General features: G+C 44.2%; 1 long non-coding RNA gene across 2 annotated transcripts in view; it reads right to left on the minus strand.

Annotated features, from left to right (window-relative positions):
- The window catches only part of LOC140700684 (uncharacterized), a 98,752-nt gene extending 86,607 nt beyond the window's left edge, over window positions 1-12,145 (minus strand). For both annotated transcript variants that reach the window (XR_012079206.1, XR_012079208.1), the window contains exon 1: window positions 12,028-12,145. This is a non-coding gene — a long non-coding RNA (uncharacterized lncRNA). The remainder of the gene's footprint in view (window positions 1-12,027) is intronic.
- Window positions 12,146-16,192: the final 4,047 nt, after the last annotated feature.

Here is a 16,192-nt window from a genome sequence, read left to right on the forward strand (position 1 = left end):
ACGGCTTACATCATTAATATATGGAGAACTCCAACAAATTGATAAAGAAAAGACAAGTAATCCAGAAGAAAAATAGAAAAATTTGGAACAGTCACTTCACAAAAGAGTTTCTGAGTGACTAATAAACATCCAAAAAAGTTGGTCAATCTCACTAGTCAACCGAAAATGCAAATTTAACAGCATAATGAGATGCCACTAAACACTAAATTACAGAATGGCTGTAATAAAGACAAACAATGCCAAGAGCTGGCAAAGTAGTGGAGCAGTCGAACCCTAGTAGTAGAGTAAATCAGTTCCACTATTATGGAAAACATTTTGATACCATCTACAGAAACTGAACCGTAGGCATTCCCTATAATCTGTCAGTTCCACTAAGTATATATCCAACAAAATGTTTGCCCGTGTGCACCAAGGGACATCTACAACAATGTTCATACTGCATTGTTTTAATAGTCTAGTGAAACAATCCAATGCTCATTAGTAGTAAAGTTAGTGATTAAAATGTGGTATCATCACAAAAGGGAACACCACAGTAATAAAAAGTAATAAAACCATGTCTATATGCAACAGCATAGATGGATTTCACAAACAAAATGTTGAGCAAAAGAAGCAAAAAGAAAGCATGCATACCATAGGATTCCATTTATAGAATGTGAAAAATCAGCCAAGGAGTCTTTAGTGTTAGGAGTCAGGACAGCTGTTACCGTTCAGAGAACGGAGAAAATAGTGTTTGGGAATGGACATGAGAGAGGCTTCTGGCATGTTATCAATATTCTACTTCTTGGCTTTTGTGATGGTGACAAATGTGTACTCTGTGATAAATCAGGGTGAGCTATACATTTCGGAGAAGAGCACTTTTCTGCATAGTATGATGTCTCACCATAAAAAGTTTTTGTTTTGTTTTGTTTTGTTTTTTAAATACGAATGCTTATCAAGAATCTCTAATTTGGAACTATGGGTCTGACGAGTTATGGTGCCAGGAGGGAGGTGCAAGGATCTCCCATAAAGAAGGCAGCCGCTCTCCCCTTTTACGTTCCTCCCCATTTGCCAAATGTACACAGGGGGTCATATGGCTTTTCTCTTTTACTCATTAATATGGTGAAATAGTATTTCCAAACCTTCATTCACCCTTGCATCTGACAAACTTCATTTGGTCATGGTGTATTATTCTTTTAATATATTACTGGATATTATTTTCTAATACTGAGTTAAGAAGTTTTGCATCTATATTCATGAAGGATATTTACCTTTAGATTTCCTTTTTTAATGATCTGACTTGTTTCAGTGTCAAGGTAATGCTGACCTCATAAAATGAACTGGGAAATGTTCCTTTTTGTAATATTTTGTCTGGTTTTAGTATCAATATAATGTCGATCATATTAAATGAGTTGGAAAATGTTCCCTCCACTTCTGTTTTCTGAAACAATGTAGTATTGGTATTTTCTTCATTACATGTTTGAAAAACCATCTGGGCCTGGAATGCATATTGTGGGATGTTACAAATTCCACTTTTAAATACATATAAAGCCATCATTTTTCTTTTTTGCATGTCTAGGAATGTATATCTTCACAGAAGATATACATCCTATTCATCCATATTGTCAAACTTCTTGACAAAGTTCTTGATATTTCCCTATCACCCATTCAGTGTACACAGGACTTGCAGTCGTATCCTACTACTATTCATCATATGTGTCAATTTGTTACTGAGTCCAAGCTTGTAGTGCTCACTGCATGACAGGCCAATAAACCAAGAGACAAGTTGTTGGTGCAAGGAATGTGACTTCATTCAGAAAGTCAGCAGACCTAGAAGATGGTGGACTAGTGTCCCAAAGAACTGTCTTATGCAAGTCAGAATTCAGGCTTCTTTAATACTAAAAGAGAAGGGATGGGGTTGGTTCTAACAAACTTCTTGGTGTCAGAATCCTTTGTTCTTGTAGCTGTCCATGTAGATCAGTTCATAGTGTTGATGTAAATTCTCTGTTCTGCAACTTCTAATCTCTCTATGAATGGAAAAGTGTTATACTTTTAAAGGTCAGAGCCGTGACAATTGGCTGTCTATATATTGCAGCCAATAGGCAACGTTCTTAACTTAGAGCAAAAGCAGTAGAATACAAAGGTTAAAGTAAAAGAAACAGACCCAATGTGGTGTCAGATTTGTTCTTCCCTACTACAAGTTTGTTACTGAACCTAACTTGGGTCTTCTTACAGCAAAGCCAATCTAACGATGCCTGGTTGTGGTGAAGGAAAGTACAGTGTTTACAGCAGGGCACCCAACATGGCGCCAAGCAAGGAGAATATTCACAAGATCCAAACTCCTCGATGGCTTTCGGGGAGGAGTTTTTAAAGGCAAGATGAGGGAGAGAATCACAGGGTGCTTTATCAGCTTGTGGACATTCTTCTGGTTGGTTAGTGAGAGAACCTGGGGGTATTTTGTTTAATCCCTCGATAATTCAAGTTCATGCCAATGTGAATGCTATTTTATTTTTCACTCTATTTTCTAGTTGATTTCCCTGCTAGCTGGGTCTCTGCACTTGATCCTAACTGAGAGAGTACCCAGAGATTTCAAGAAGAATCTGCAACGTCGGATGCTGGATGAGAAGCTAGAGGGCCAGGGCCACTATGTTTTTCACTCTCCAGTATTTCCCAGTGCATAGTTGTGGAGTTTAGAAGTCCCCTGATGGCCTGCAAGAACCCAAGGTAAGCAGGAACTAGCTCTAGGGAGCCACTGGGCTGGCCTGACTGAGCTGGGCTGGGCTGTAGTATGTTCAGAGCCCAGGTCCAAGGCAACTGGAAGACAGAATAATGTGGAGCTGGAGTGGAGGGAAGTGAAAGAAATTCCATCCCTCTTTCTCCTGAGCCTCCACCTAGCCCTACCTCTAGCCCTGTGTAGAGCTGGGGCTGCAGCACCACTGGCCCAAGCTAAAGAAGGCTCAATGTGGCAGAGGACAAATTCTGTCTTGCTAGTTTTCCCAAAGCTAACCGTGCGGCTCCTCAGCTAATTGATAGTTCCTGTTCTTCTCATCCTTAGGAAGGTACTGAAGACTTCAGGAGGCTGTTTGATTCTTTCTAGGCAAAGTGACCCAGGTAAGTAACAAAGGTGCTACTCTAGCTCAGCCGGGTGTGATGAAATCTGCATTTCTGCATGATGTAAGGGTTTCCGTAATAATGTAAGCAGAAGGAAGTCACAGTGCCGTCTAGTGGGAAGGCCGTTCAGCCAGCAAACATTCACCAAAAGCCTACATACGTATACACATTGTGGCCGACAGGACAATTCAGAGACGGACTACTTAGATTTCTTGTTCTCAAGGAACTGATTTATATTCAAATAAGCTTAGTAAAGTATTCTAGGACTACAGATTTGGGGTAGAACATGGCACAAAGGAAAATTAGACTAGAGGCTGTAGAGTCCAGAAAGGTTTTTGAAACATTACATGTGATTTCATTGAAAACATTGGGTAGGTGTTCCCCAGACAGACTACAGGGGAAGGAGCCTTCCAGGCTAAGGAGGAGGAACAGCAGGAGCTAAAAGCAAGAAGTCATGAAGTCACTTGCTGGGCTCAGGAAACTGCAGACATGACAGCCCAACTGACACGTTCTAACTGTGTCCCCAGACCTAAACACACACGAACACACTATCCTGCATGGATGGATAGATGGGTGGGTGGATGGATGGGTGGGTGGATGATGGATGGGGGAATGGGGAGGTGGGGGGGTGGATGGGTGGGTGGAGGGAGGGAGGGAGGGGGGGACGGAGTACACCGCAGGGAAGAGCACAGCCTCTGGAGTCAGTGTTTAGGTGCTTCCTAACGCTGTGGCGGCCCTCTCCCTTTAGGCCAGGCCTACTTTTTTCTCTTTTAATGTTAAATTAAATTATATGAAGTATGTAGGGTAGTCAACTTCACAGACAAAGGAAAACAGTGGCTGCCAAGGACAAGGCAGGAAGTGACAACGGGGAGTTGTTGATTTTAGGCATAGAAACATCCTGGCAACTGCTTTCATTCAACGTGAATATGATGCACACTACTGAACTGTATACTTAAAAAGGATTCAGATGGTAAATTCTATGTCATACATACTTCACCACAATTCAAAATAATTTAATAAATAAAGTTCCTAAGGCACTTTTAGGGTTAAGAAAGGGTTACTATCACATGGGGGATATGGAATAAAATGTCTTCTGAGATGGCTGGTGCCACGGGACAGGACAGTGCCTCTCCGATTGTGAGGTCCTTGAAGGTCCTATTCCTTAGCGCCCAGCACGATGCCTGACATGTGAGAGACACTCAGGAAATGGGTGTCTGGCCTCGGGCGGGTCTTAGAGAGGCCAGGAAGAGAGTTTTTTAATGTGAGCCTGTGATGCTGTTTCCCTCTAGTTCACACAATCACCAGAAAGCCCGTGTCCTGGCATGATAACCTGGAGGAACCTGCAGGTGGTAAGTCCAGGACTGAGAATGCCACTGAGACAGAGCACAGAGGGGCAGCTGGCTGGGAGACCTCTCAGGGTCGTGTCTCCTTGGGGAAAGCTCAGTCCTCTGATCGTCTGAAAACTGGACTCATAGGAATGAAGCTCACAAGAGGCTGACGCAGTCAAACGAACTGCCAGTTTATTCACCGTCCAGGCAAAAAACAGGTTCCTAATGGCCCTGACGTTGTGCTCATTCATCCATCCAACGCTTAGCTGTTACAAGCACAGGTTCTGGGATCCTACTGACTGAGTTCAAATCTGGCTCTGTGACTTGGGCAAGTCTTTCAACCTCTCGGAGCCTATCTCTTAGGGACATTGTGAGGATTAAACAGAACACGGCAAGTGCTTAGAACAGTATCTGGTGCCTGGTGACGAGGACATGTTATTTTCATCGTTACCACGTGATCGTCACTAGGGTGGGGCTGGGGAGCTCACACTACAGTCAAGGAGACAGACAAGCAAATACACAGGTGAACAGGAAGCAGGCTTGGGATGGCAGCAACGTGGAAGACAGATGCCCCAGTCAGGCAGTGGAGTTCTGGGAAGTCTTCCTGGAGGAGGCGATGTCAGGGCGAGGTGGAGCACGGCAGGTGTAGCAGAATGGGGAAGGACATTCCGAGTTATATGGGAAAGCACAGAAGTGAGAGGCACCGGCATGGCCCAAGCACTGGGAGTCGTTTGGCATGGCTGTGATGCACGGGCGGACGGGGGCCATGTCTGGGAGTGAGGGAGTGGAGATAGTTGATGGGAAGCCTGATCCTTCTGGCAAGCTCTCCTCCTCCCCCTCTACCTTCTTAGAGTGGAGTTTGATAGAGAAGGAGGTAGGATTTATGTAAGAGGACAGGGTGGGAAGTGGGGGGTGGGCAGGAGGAGGGAGGACCTCCTAGCATCGTACAGACAAGTGAACAGACTAACAGAGCTCAGTCCAAGGAAGTGGGTTGTTACCTGAATGAAGACACCGGCCCGGCTAGAGTTGAAGGGTAGGAGCTGGGGCCTCGCAGCAATAAGGAAAATTGCAGGGGGTGAGGGTCTTGAACACCAGGCAGGAGTTCATCACCAGCCGCCTTATATTCAGGACAAGCTCAGCCCAGTGCCAGGTCCTTCATTCACATTCCTTCGTTCCATTCTCAGGCATCTTTTCCTTCCATTTGACAGATGAGCAAAGTGAGGCCCAGAGAAGTTAAACCACCTGTCAAGCTAGTAGTGGAAGGGCCAGGAATGGCTGACTACAAGCCAGCTTCTTCCCCTTGTCAGACTGCCTCTCTCAAATCGAGACTTGATAGGGTGGATTGAAAATGGAACGAAGCCCTTAAGCCGAGGAGTTCCAAATATACCTGGTGTTGGCAGCCATACTTATTTCAACTCAGAAGGACTTGAGCTCACTTCTTACAGCCCAGCTCCTCACCCTCTCTGTGCAGCCCCATTGCCCAAACTCGCTCGTGCCCCGGGACATTTGCTCTTGCTGCCTGTGGGGGCTTTTTGTCTGCCTCTCTCAGGATTAGCTCCTGCATGGCATCCAGAGAGTCCTCCCCTCACCATGCTGAGAATCCAGCCCTGCCTCCACCTGCCCCTTTGTCTACCCCACCTCTTTAGAGTTTGCATCGCTGTCTACCACCATCAGGTTTGTTTTTCTACTTGAATATTATGTCCCCTGTCCTCTCACCTGGACCACACCTCCAGGAGAGCAGGGACCATGTCTGTCTCACTCTGCTCTACCTCCAGGGCTCAAACAGTGCCTGCCACAGAGTTTGTGCTCAACAAATGTTTGTGGAGAGATGAGTGGAGGAACCAGACACCTGTGCTGCGGGCTCTGAGGCCGGTGCTCTCCCTCGAAGGGAGGACGTGGCAGAGTCAGGGGCACAGGATCTCCCGTTGGTCCCAAAGCCTGCCTCCTTCATAACTCATGTCTCATCTCCCGGCCAGGTTCCTAAATCTTATTCACCATGCCGCCCAGGGACCAAGGAAGAAATACCCAGAGACACAGGCTGAAAGCCAAGAAATTGGATGGGCCTCTGAGCCCTTGGTAAATGTGGCTCCTTCACCTAGGAGCTCAGAGGAAATCCAGCTGGTGGCTAAGAGGGCAGGGTTTGGAGCCTGGGCTTGAACTCTGGCCACGACGTACCAGGTGTGTGAGCCTGGTAAGTGACTGAGCTCTTTTGTGACTAAGTTTTCTCCTAGTAGAAAGGAGACATTACAGCACTTGTAAGATTTTTCTGAGGATTAAATAAGATGTTTTGTAAGGTGCTTAGGGCAGTGTCTGGCACATGATGAATGCTGGGCTAGGAGTGGATTAAGCAAAGCTTGTTGATGACAGAGTTTGCTCTTCCAGGCGTTAGTAGGGTGGTCTGAGCCGTGTGTCTAAGTTCTGTCCCCTCCTCTGCAAAATGGTTATGATAGTACAGTGCCTCCCACGTTGATCAGAAGGGAACCACTAAGTGCAAGAAGCCTGGGAAATGCGATCGTTTTTTGTGTGTTAACTTTTTAATAAATTGACGAGTAGTTGATTTACAATGTTGTGTTAGTTCCAGTTAGTTCCAGGTGTACAGCACAGAGCTTCAGTTATTTTTTCCAATCATATTCATTACGGGTTATTGTAAGATATTGAATATAATCCTGTGCTATACAGAAAATCCTTGCTGCTTATCTATTTTGTGTATAGTAGTTTGTGTCTGCGAATCCCAAACTCCTAATTTATCCCTTCCTGCCTCCCTTTCCCCTTTGGTATCCATAAACTTGGCTTCTATGTGTGTGAGTCTGTTTCTACTTCATATATAGACTCATTTGTATTACTTTTTAGATTCCACGTGTAAGTGATGTCTGTAGTATTTGTCTTTCTCTGACTTACTTGACTAAGAATACTGCTCTCTAGGGACACCCATCTTGTTGCAAATGGCATCTTTCATTCCTTTTGAATGTTTCATCATATACATGTACCACATCTTCTTTAGCCAGGCGTCTGTTGCTGGGCCCTCGGGTTGTTTCTACATCTTGGCTATTGCAAATAGTGCTGCTATGAACACTGGGGTTCACGTATCTTTTCGAATTGAAGTTTTTGTCCTTTTGGATGCATCCCCAGGAGAGGGATTGCTGGATCATGTGGTAGCTCTGTTTTTAGTTTTTAAAGAAACCTCCACACGGTTTTCCATGATGGCTGCACCAATTTACATTCCCACCAGCAGTGGAAGAGGGTTCCCCTTTCTCATACCCTCTCCAGCATTGACTATTTGTAGACCATTTGACGTTAGCCATTCTGACTGGTGTGAGGTGATACCTCAGTGTAGTTTTGATTTGCATTTCTCTGATAATTAGCAATGTTGAACATCTTTTCATGAGCCTGGTGACCATCTGTATGTCTGCTTTGGATAAATGTCTATTTTGCTCCCCTGCCCACTGTTTGATTGGATTGTTTGGGGGTTTTGTTGTTACTGTTATTGAGTCGTATGAGCTGTTTGTACATTTTGGAGATTAAGCCTTGGTCAGCTGCATCATTTTTATTTGCAATTATTCCCCCCCCCCATAGGTTATCTTTTCTTTTAGTTTATGTGCAGAAGCTTTTAAGTGTGATTAAGTCCCGCTGTTTGTTTTTACTTCCCTTAGTTCTTCTCAGGTTTTAGCTTGTTCCTTCATCTGGAATACGTTCGTCTCTTGCCTGTTGTATTGCTATTTGTATTTTGATGTATCTGGTAGGTTAGTTATGTTTCCCTGCCTTGGAGAAGTGGCCCTCTGATGTCCTATGCATCTCAGCAGCACACTCCCCTCTCATCACCCAAGCTATGTACTCTAGGGGTCCACCCGCTAAGGGCTGCATGCTGTGTAAGGCTGTGTGAGTCCTCGGGTAGGCTTGGTTGGCCCCTGGTCCAACTGGTTGCCAGGCCCTGCCTTGTGTGGAGGCTGCTGGCTGCTGTTTGTTGGCACCAGGTCACAATGGGTGACTCCAGAACCCCAGGGAGCCCCACCATTAGAGGTAGCTTGCTGGTAGGGGGGTCATGGTCCAGAGACTCTGGGGTTGTTGCCCATGCACTGGTGGGTGAAGTCACTTCCTGGGCTTATTCCCTCCTGTTTGGGCTCAGGCTTTGGTAGACCGGAGAGCTCTGTTTCATTATTTGTTCTTTCAGGGATTCAGCTTGTTCTTTAATTGGGAGTAGTTTCTCTGCCCTTTCACTTTACTTTTCAGTCTGCGAATCTAGGAGACCAGTACTGTGGTCTGGGGGCAGTGTTTTTATGTGGGAGGATCCCTGTGTAGACTGAGTGGATCCAGTGTTTTTGGTGTGGGGGCTGGTTTTGGTATGGATGCCAACCACATCTTTCCCTGGGGTGTGCTGGCCATTATCCCCCTGATAAGAGCTGTGGCTGGTGTTAACATCTAGAGCCTGTGCAGGATGCAAGGTAGGGCTTCCTCTCTGCTCCACAGCTGTCACCACCCTGTCGGGGGTGGGGTCTGCTCCCAGCTGAAGCCCTGAAGGCTGGGATCAGTTAGGCTCCATTGCCCTTGACTGTGTGCCCTACTCTAAGGGAGGTCATTGCTGAAGCAAGTGAGGCCTACAGAGTTACTACATGATCCAGCAATCCCACTCCTGGGCATGTATCTGGAGGAGACTCTAATTTGAAAAGATACATGCACCCCAATGTTCATAGCAGCACTTTTTATAATAGCCAAGATATGGAAGCAACGTAAATGCCAGTCGACAGATAAATAAAGATGTGGTTTATACACACATGGAATATTACTCAGCTACAAAAAATAAAATAATGCCATTTGCAGCCAGATGGATGGACCTAGAGATTATCATCCAAGTAAAGTAAGTCAGATAAAGACAAATATGATATTACTTATATGTGAGAGCTAAAAATGATACAAATGAACTTATTTACAAAAAAGAAACAGCCTCAGAGACATAGAAACAAACTTATGGTTACCAAAGAGGAAAGTGGGGAGACAGATAAATTAGGGGCTTGCAATGAACAGTTAGACGCTAATATATATAAAATAGATTTTTTTTAAAAAAACAAAACAAGATCCTACTGTAGAGTAAGGGAACTTTGTTCTCTGAAGAAGAATATATATATTTATATATATATATATATATATATATATATACACACACACACACACACACACACACACACACACACACGTACTTATATATATATTTGAATCACCCTGCTGTACACTAGAAACTAACACAACATTGTAAACCAACTATACTTGAATTTAAAAGAAACTATACTTCAGTTTAAGAAATAAGTATCAGGGTTGTATTATACAATGTGATACATATGAAACTAACACTGCTATATGTTAGATATGGAAGTTGTTGAGAGTAAATCCTAAGAGTTCTCATCACAAGGGAAATTTTTTTCTATTTAACTTTGCATCTATATGAGATGATTAATGTTCACTAAAATTGTTATAATAATTTCATGATCTTAGTCAAATCATTATGCTGTACACATTACATTTACACAGTGTTGCGTGTCAATTCTATCAAAAAAACTAGAATAAATAAATCATCCAATTTAGATAATTAAGCAATTTAGAAGAATGTTATAAAGCACAAAGAAGTAGCACACTACTCTCTATTTTCTCAAAGAGAAAAGGCCTGGCTCCCACAGGTACGAAGTGTGCACGTGGAAATGCAGTATCTGTGACCAGCGCATCTCATGGCAACCCACCAGCTGTGACAGGAAGGAGACGGGAGACCGGCTTGGACGGCCCTGCCCTGCTCAGACCGTCCTGAATCCCACTGCAGATAACTGACTGCCTGGGACCCCAGATCACTCATCACGGTGGAGTTGCAGAGGATCTGGAAATATACCAAACCTGTTCGTCACTATAAACCTGGGGACAGTGCCATCAAACGGCACTAGGAGCAAAGAAAACGAAGCACACGCAGAAAATGTTGGTCCCAGGGACTGTGCGACCATAAGAGGTAATTAAGCTGGACTTTCAGGGTGATGTAACTGGAGGCAGAAGAGTCTTGCTTAGCCCCAACTTAACTTAGGGTTCCTGCCCCCTAGCAGGACCTCGCCCCGCACAGGCAGAGAACCCCAACCCCAATACTGGGAATCTCGGGAAGCCACACTCAGTGAATACCCCTCAGCCTCTGGTCTCCTGGTGACGTTTGCTGAAGTGTATCCTTGAAGCTAATTGCACGGTGAGGTTTACACGTGAGGGGGCTCACTTGTACTCAGTTCCCTGTGTAAGCACTTCAACAACAGCAGATACGTACTGAGTCCCAGGTGTGTGCTGGACACTGCTCCAGGTGCTGGGGACACAGACGCAGCATTTACCCTCATGCAGCTTCCCTGCCAGCCGGGGAAACAGTTCACAAGCCTCCACCACAGGCCGTGGGAAAGGCAGTGCAGCGACTCTGCAAAGGTTATTCTCACACCATCCGGCAAGTCTTTTGATGCAAATGTCACTTTCATTTCACAAACAGGCTTTAGCAAGGAAAGGCACCAGGGGCCGCACATCAGGAGACCGGGGCCACAGTCAAGTCCAGGTCCCTCCCCCTTCCCACAGCTTCATTCTGCCGCCCGCATCCTCCCCTCTAGGTCAGCCCGGAACGCGAAGACCGCAGGCTGAACCACTTCACGGTCTACAGCGGCATCACTCTGTACAAGGCCAAACTGTGGAGCTTGGGAGAAGAGGGCCGCCACCAGGAGTGTTCCAGCAGCGCTGTCAGCCCGCCTCTCATGGCCAAAGTGTGTGCTGCCGGTTAATAAAGATGACGCGAAAGCCTCGGTCTGGCTTTTCCTCTCCTGAGTCTCCCGTTTCTCCCTTCTGCCCAAGGCCACTGGTGCCCATCCTTAATCTTATAAACTAGTGGGACACTTCTGCTTAAAGAGGGCAAACTAAGGCCTACGATCTCCCCTCTGCCTTCCAGACCCCAATACAGGATAATCAAGGGATTTTTAAAAGGTCTGAACGCATAACAGAGAAAACGGCAGAGAAACATTAGCGACCAAGAAAACTGAAGCCATGTTTAGAAGATGGAAAGCTGGCGGAAGAGGGTGGAGGAAACCACAACGTGCGAGCTGAGTGGACCCCTCTGAGCACAGAGCCCGCCTCCCAGAGCTCTGGGGGAGGTCAGGACTCTGAGACAGAGTGGGGTGTGATGCAGGGATCTGAAGTGGACACCGGGAGGGAGTCTGCGGGGAGCCCCATCCACACACGCCACCAGCCAGGCCTATAACGTCTCCCACACTGGAAGTTTACTCCTGGAGACATGGGCAAAGCCCAGGGCTCGGGGACACTAAGAGACGCGGTAGGGGTGAGGTGTGAGGCTGAAAACAATGAAAATCTGTGAAAGGAAGGCTGAACCCCTCACCCTCACCCTCACCCTCACCCTCACCCTCACTCTCACATGCTGCATTTTAACCCTGGGTTTGAAGCTGGAGGGTTCCTTTCTGGAGAAATGAATCAGGTTGAAAGAAAAGACCCCCACATGGAACCAGGTGAAGATCTGGAAAGAGCGAGCCAGGGAACCTCCAGGCTGGTGAACACACGGAGGCTCCCAGAGAACTGCAGCCCGGGGAGGGCAGGGACTCCCCCATACCTTGCTCTCCGTGTCTCTTCCGTCTGGCTGATCCTCAGTGACACCTCAGTGGGTGAAGCCATGTGTTGCTGAGGTCACTCCTGCTCTTGGAACTTGACGATATTGAATGGAAGCCTGCAAACCTGGGAGACATTTTCATACAATGCAATGATGAACTAGATGAATTAGGAATGACTACGTGGGAATCTAGATGTGTGCTGGTATCTCATAACTGTTAAAGTCCTTTTGCTAAAAGGTATCCATGGTCAGTGACCAAGGGGTGACCTGTGATGTCATGGAAAGAGATTTGGTCTTTGTCCTGGTTCCTGACACAGAGCTCCTAAATCCTCTGTAATTTCCTAAGTGATAGGGGTTGTAGGAGGGTCTTTGGTTCTAACCAGGCGACTCTTAGCAGCCCCTGGATAGCTTCAGGATGGGGGCTGCTCCCCAGGAAGACCAAGCCTCGATTAGAAACTTGCAGCTTTCAGCCCTACCCCCTAACTTCCAGGGAAGAAGGGCTCGAGATTGAGTTAATCACCAATGGCTAATGATTTGATAAGTCATACCTACATAGGGAAATCTCCATAAAACCTCTAGGGTGCAGGGTTTGGAGAGCTTCCAGGTGAGTGAACACATCAAGGTGCTGGGAGGGTGGCAGGCTGAAGAGGGCATGGAAGCTCCTGGCAACCCCTGACAACACATTTAATAATGTAGTTTGTCAAAATTTATCAGATTATTTTGCATGATTGCAGCAAGCAGGTCATTTTTCTGGTCCTGAAACACTGTGCAAAGTGACAACTACCTTATGTACTTTAGATGAACTGAATTACAAAGTAACCAGTGTCTCTTTTAGGGGGATGTTGGGAAGGAGGTGAAAGCAGAGGAAATGTAGTTGCTGTGTTTAAAGGAACAGACCTGCAGGAGCACATGACCAGTTTCAGAGCAAACAACTTGGTTATGAAAAAGAATCAGAGACCTAATCTATAAGATAATTTACACTAGATCATAAAATTAAATTCACGTCTCTGCATATGAACTCTGCATACTATTCAGCCTTAAGAAAGAAGAAATTAATGCCATTTGCAGCAACATGGATGGACCTGGAAATTGTCATGCTACATAAGCCAGAGAAGAGGAAGAAAAATACCATATGATATCACTTATATGTGAAATCTAAAAATATGACACAAATGAATTTATTTAGAAAACAGAAACAGACTCAAAGACATAGAAAACAAACTTATGGTTATCAGAGGGGAAAAGGGTTGGGAAGGGATAAATTGGGAGTTTGGAATTTGCAGATACTAACTGCTATATATAAAACAGATAAATAACAAGGTCCTACTGTATAGCACAGGGAACTGTATTCAATATCTTATAATAGCCTATAATGAAAAAGAATATGAATAGGAATATATATATATATATATATATATATATATATATATATATGTAAAACTGAATCACTATGCTGTACACCAGAAATTAATAGGAATGAATAGATAGAGCACAAGGGAATTTTAGGGCAATGAAATTATTCTGTATGATACTATAGTGGTGGCTACATGGCATTATGCATTTGTCAAAACTCATAGAATGTACAACATCAAGAGTGAACCATAATATAAACTATGGAGTTTGGCTGATAATAATGTGCCCATGTTGGTTCATTGATTGTACCAAATATGGCACACTGATTAGGGATGTTGAGGGTAGAGGAGTATATATGTGTGGGTGGGGAGGGCTATGTGGGAACTCTGTATTTTCTGCTCAGTTCTGTTGTGAACCTGAAACTGCTCTAAAAGAAGAAAGTCTATTAAAAAAAAAAACCTACAGGGTGTAAAACTTCAAAAAACTTCAAAAAAAAAAAAAACCAACAAAACCCAACAACAACAACATTGTAGGGGGTAGGGTATAGCTCAGTGGTAGAGTGTGTGCTTAGCATGCATAAAGTCCTGGGTTTCTACTTCAAAATGACACCTGCACCCCAATGTTCACAGCAGCATTATTTACAGTAGCCAAGACATGAAAACAGCCTGAATGTCCATCAACAGATGACTGGTTAAGAAGATGTGGTATATTTATACAATGGAATACTACTCAGCCATAAAAACCAACAACATAATGCCATTTGCAGCAACATGGATGCTCCTGGAGAATGTCATTCTAAGTGAAGTAAGCCAGAAAGATAAAGAAAAATACCATATGAGATCGCTCATATGTGGAATCTAAAAACAAACAAACAAAACATAAATACAAAACAGAAACAGACTCATAGACATAGAATACAAACTTGTGGTTGCCAAGGAGTAGGGGGTGCGAAGGGATAGACTGGGATTTCAAAATGTAGAACAGCTAAACAAGATTATACTGTATAGCACAGGGAAATATATACAAGATCTTATTATGGTAGCTCACAGAGAAAAAAATGTGACAGTGAATGTATATATGTTCATGTATAACTGAAAAATTGTGCTCTACACTGGAATTTGACACAGCATTCCAAAATGATTACAAATCAATAAAAAAGTTTTTAAATTATATAATATATAATTTTATGTATTAATTATAATTATTATATATAATTATTTAAATTTTATAATTATATATAATTACCTCCCCCTCAAAAAAGAACATTTTTAAAAAATAATAAAAATTAAAACCACAACATTGTAAACCAACTATACTCCAATTTTTTTTAAATGAGGAAACTAAAGCCTAGGAGAGGAAAAGATCGAAAAAAAAGTTTAATTTCGGTAATCCACATTTCCCTAAGAAATTATCCATTTCATCTAAGTTTCCAATTTGCATAGGGCTCAGCAAAAATCTCTTGTGATTTTTAAATCTTTCTCATGTTTCAGTGGTTTACAATAACATTCACTCTTAAAAGAGAAAGCAGATTTGGGAAACAAGTTTCTTGCACAAGAACAAAGAAGCATTAAGTGGTAGCTTATTACTCTGCCCATGAGGAAACTTTGAGGTCATCATTGGAGAAATGGACAAAAGGGCAAAGAATTTGGAGAGACAGACACGTCAGTTTAGCACCAAACTACCTCCCCAAATGGCTGACCTGTATGCCATCAGGTAGACAGCTATGACCCACTCTATCCCCATTTTGTTTAAAACAAACAAACAAAAACCCTCATAGAGACCCAAATTAACAGAGAATTAATTTAACAACATTTTAAACCCCACCCCTGAGTATTTATCTGCTTCCTAAGAACCATGCTGGTTTGTGGACTGCAAATTCCATGAGGACAGGGCCTGTGACTTCCTTTCAGCAGTGCCAGAGATCAGTAAATGGCAGCTGACAATCAGCGCTCCCCATCAGTGAACTGCAGGGAAGCAGAGTCAGTGGTCAGGCTGGCTTAAAACATCCATAGTTTCCCTGATTTCCCCTTTTCCCACCAACATAACCAAGCCATCACATACTCTTGCTTCTTTCTTCATCCCATCTTTCAGCACCTCCCCACTCACTGCCACCATCCAAGTCTAGCCCCTTCATAAATTATGCCTAGGTCTTCCCACTAAGTGTTCTGCTTCAATCCAACCCCCTCTTCAGTTCTCCCAACCCATTCTTCTGAAGATACTGTGTCACTCTCTCCTCCACCCCATTCCTTATCCTTGGTTCTTAAAATTATAGGTAGTTCATCACCTTTAAGATAAAATCTACTATCCTGAACTACAAAATCTGTTACAGTCTGTTCTAGGAGAGAGGCAAATAAAAATTCATCACACATTAGCCACAAGACTCTCCTCTCCCCTGTTCTGGTCCCTGACCTATAGTTGTAGAAGAGTGAGCAAGCAGACCCCCCACCTTCTGGAGGGAACTCCAACAGCCAGGAAGAGCTTGTCCCCATTATCCAGGCAGCCCCCTTCCCTGCAAAGCCAGAAGCAGGAAGCTCTCAACAGTTGGCAAGTTCCCTCCACCAGCTACATAGCTTCCTTCTCTCTCCTGAGATGGGGGAGGGAACACCCCAACATCCCAGGGGACCCTTCACTTTCTGCCTGAAGCCTTTCGGAACTGCCACCTGGAACTCTGTTGTATCAGCTACTGGAATCGTTGAGCAACTGTACTCACCCACTCAAATCTGCCACCTAGCCCAGCCCTGTTACGTCTCTGAGCAAATCCTTTAGAATTGTATCACCACCCAAATTTGCACCTAAGTGCTAGAGACAAAATCTT

The sequence above is a fragment of the Vicugna pacos genome, chromosome 13 (assembly GCF_048564905.1).
Source record: "Vicugna pacos chromosome 13, VicPac4, whole genome shotgun sequence".
Taxonomy (NCBI): domain Eukaryota; kingdom Metazoa; phylum Chordata; class Mammalia; order Artiodactyla; family Camelidae; genus Vicugna; species Vicugna pacos.